The sequence below is a fragment of the Nicotiana sylvestris genome, chromosome 1 (assembly GCF_000393655.2).
Source record: "Nicotiana sylvestris chromosome 1, ASM39365v2, whole genome shotgun sequence".
NCBI classification, from domain to species: Eukaryota; Viridiplantae; Streptophyta; class Magnoliopsida; order Solanales; family Solanaceae; genus Nicotiana; species Nicotiana sylvestris.
The window spans coordinates 66,866,333-66,870,198 of NC_091057.1; the positions used below are offsets into that span (position 1 = coordinate 66,866,333).

The 3,866-nt window shown below is 35.2% G+C and overlaps 1 long non-coding RNA gene across 1 annotated transcript; it reads left to right on the top strand.

Annotated features, from left to right (window-relative positions):
• Positions 1 to 1,032: 1,032 nt before the first annotated feature.
• On the top strand, positions 1,033 to 3,325 carry LOC104243233 (uncharacterized). Its single transcript, XR_715158.2, has 3 exons — positions 1,033 to 1,201; positions 1,840 to 2,053; positions 2,145 to 3,325. It is a non-coding gene; the product is annotated as an uncharacterized lncRNA (long non-coding RNA).
• The last annotated feature ends 541 nt before the right edge of the window (positions 3,326 to 3,866 follow it).

Sequence of the window (3,866 nt, forward strand, 5' to 3'; positions counted from 1 at the left end):
AATGTATTGGAGATCTTTCCAAAATTGTATACATTGATGACGTTCAGGTCACAAAGCAGCTATCATATGAAGAAACACCCATTGTTATACTAGATAGACAGGTTCGAGATTGAGGACTAAAGATGTAGCTTCGGTGAAACTACTTTGGAGAAACAATAATGTGGAAAAAATGACCTAGGAGGCCAAAGAAGACATGAAGTCTAGATATCCTCACTTATTTCTTCTTCCAGAGAAGGGTCGAACTGAGACATGACAACCTTAAGGTACGTGTATGGATTCTTGTGTTAGCTAATGTCATTGGTCGTGTGAGGCCATTGTCGTTATTGATGATTTTGGTCCTATGTGGCGATTATTGAGTTTCTACTGGAATAGTTGGTAGTTGTATTATTACAAAGGAGACTCTGTCAAAGTTTATATAGATCCTGAGGATTTAAACATTCGAGGATGAATGTTTCTAAGGGGGAAGGATATTATAATCCACATTTCATACGTAATAATTTCATCATAAGTTAATCGATGTAGACTCGGGGATGAGATTATCTTGAGGTTATAGGCATTTATGCTATTTATAACAAGCGATATATAAGTGTCGTGGAGGTTAAAGGGTAAATGAATCAAAGAAAGTGAGTTTCGTCGAAATTTATCGATATGGGATAGAATATGGTCTAAGCTGCAATACCTGGTATTTATGGACTAGTTTCATACAAGGTATTACATGACTATGATAGTAAGGTGTATAAGGTATGTTAAAAGTGAGTAATATTTTAAGTAAGCTAAGATAATTCTTAATTATGTGGGTAATTGGTTAATTATTGGGTAATGGAATATTACCTAATTAATTAAATATTACTAGATAAAGATTAAATCCCCCCCCCCCAAATAAGGGAATTACGTGGTAGCACCCAAACCGTATGACTCTTAAGCCATTCATTTGGATTATGTGGTGGATGGATAAAACATATCTCTAACTTCCATAAAACTATGGATAAAACATATCTCCAACTTAAGAGATATGAATGGATAAGAAACGTGAATCACAACTCATTCCTAAAGGCATATGATGAGGATTTAACGTAAATGTTGTATGTTACAACCGAAAGTCATATGAGCAATGCCCAAGACCTTCAACAATTTAAATTAATGTGAGATTCTGCAATATTAAGGGAATACAGTGTAATCTTTCTCAAGAGAATCGACTCAGGTATGTTAAGGCTATCCCTTCTTTCTTTTTGGCATGATCCAAATGATACAAAAGAAACGAGCAAACACACAGCTTTTATAAACGACTATATTCATAGAAATACTTGGGATCCCTATGCTCTTGATACCCCATGTGACATATTATTATATCTTCTGTTCATGGGTCTCAGAATAATACGCAGTTGATAAAGTTTATCCGAAAAGAATATTGAGATTATTAACATATTTTCATGAATTTCATGCATTTATACATGTGCATCAACCCATGACCAGATGGTGTTATATACACGTATTTATATGTATATACACAAGTTGACGGTCTTGCTTCTTAGAATCCTTGATCAGTGAGAGTTGACGTGCTCCATTTGATCTAGAGTTGCTTTTGATTTATGTATGATATGCTTGTATACATGTATGGGTATGACGTGGCCCAATCCCATCCTTGTACAATTATATATTCTATTAGAGATCTGTAGACAGTATGTATAGTTGGATAGTATGTGGCCTTGCCGGCTTTCAGTTTTTGATATATAGTAGTCTAAAGCAGCATTGACGGTTCGCCCCACATGTTTATATATATATGTCTTTTGGACAGGTTTTCCTCACATAAACTAATCATGTTTATACCTTATACTTAAGGGCATTCGACAGATAGGACTCGGACATCCATCGCGGCCCATCGGTTTGGCTCCTGACATTTATGGATAATATGCAATATCAGTAAGCAGTTATATTTTGGTGTCCTTTTTTCTTCGAGTGCACATGCAATTTGTCAGATTGAAAGAACATTTCAATAAGGTGTATAGATCTCGCATGTATCGCCTACACAGGGACATATTCACCCTAACACAAGGTATTTCCCATGTTTCTGCGTATTTTCACATATGAAAAGTTCTCTGGGATTAGTATGATGCTCTAATGCCTCTTCCATATGATTGTAAAAGGTCAAAGGAATTCCTTGTGCATCTTCGTTATGAACGGTTGTATCAATTTCTCATGAGCTTAAATGAAGGTTAAAGTCAGGCTCACAGTCAAATTCTCTTAAAAACACATCTATCTAATGTGAATCAAGTATATGATATGATTCTTCAAGACGAAAGTTAGAAAACAGAAAATGGTGGCCGAAGGTCAGTTTCAGAACAATTGTGTAGATCTCACTAACCTGTTTATTGCTAAAGCGGGATCCAAGTTCAAACCTAAGAGAAATTATAATGCATAGTGTGATTATTGTCATATAAGAGGAGGGCGAATGTTACAAGCTGATGAAATGTAACTTTTGTAAGTTGACTGGGCATCTGAAAAAGAATTGCTAAAAAATAATAAGTTACCTGACAACATTCAAATCCAAGAGGAAGGCAAATGCGGTACAAGAAAATAATCAACAGACAAAAGGAAATTCTTCTGTTGTACCAGTCCTTACCCAGAAATAGTTCAATATGTTTGTCTTTATGATGAATAAAGTCTCCACTTCCGAGCCCAGGCATATATGGTAGGTAATACTACATGCATTAAGGATGATAATCTTAGTTGGATAGTGGATATTGGGACTACTAATGATATGATAAGTAATCTCAATTTCTTGATTAATGATGTTAAAGTAGGAACCACAGTGAGTGTTCAGTTGCCAATAGGGGATTCTACGCATGTGACAGATGTTGGAGACTGTATCTTAATAGGAGGTAATGTGATCAATGATGTGTTATGTGTGTCAGCTTCAGATTCAACCTTTTGTCTGTATCTAAAATGACAAAATCTATGAATTGTTATGCTATTTTTTTCGACTTCTTTATTTTTCAAGACCTTTGCACTGGGAAAGTGTAGCTGACTGGTAAAGAAAAGGAAGGTCTATATGTTTTGGAATCAAAGAGCATAAGGGAGCAGTTAAGCATCGTAGATCAATGGATGTGGAAAGGATGATCGAGCAAAAAATTGGCATAAAAAATTAGCAGATATTCCTATGGCGATATTGAGAAAACTTTCTATTTTTTCTAATAAGAGTGGTTTTTCTTTGTATGATTGTGATGTTTATCCTCTAGTAAGACAAACTCAAATTTCTTTTACACTTAGTACTAGTAAAGTGGAAGAGATCTTCGATTTGGTACATATGGATTTATGGGGGTCCTATAGACTTGCTTTTTTTTGCTAAAAGAAAGGGGAGACTATTATATTAAAAACATAGGAAATTTAGTTATTACATAACGTAGGGATAGACCGTATTATGGTTTTCCCTGATTTATCTTTAATAAAAACTGGTAAAATAAAAGTCAGAGGTACTTTCTAGTACATAGTGTTGTCTTCCTCCATTGATATATGTTGTCTCGTGCTTCCATACTTTACCAAAGCATCTGCTACAGTGTTGCTTTCCCGGTATACATGTATTATTTCTGCCACTCCAATAGCATCAAGAAGAAAAATGTTGTCATGAAGAAGATGTGAGTAGCGATATTGTTCGTCTTTAAATAAGTTACATAATACCTGTGAATTTATTTTCACTATAGTGGGAAAGAGACTTTTTGTGAAGGAGAGTTCTAGTCCAGCCATAACTGGTAGTAGTTCAGCATGGAGAGAGGATGTTGCAACTGCCTTATGCGCGAATCCCATTATCCAATTGCCATTATGGTCTCTGCTGATTTCACCAATGCCACTAGTTTGATTGTTTTTATCAT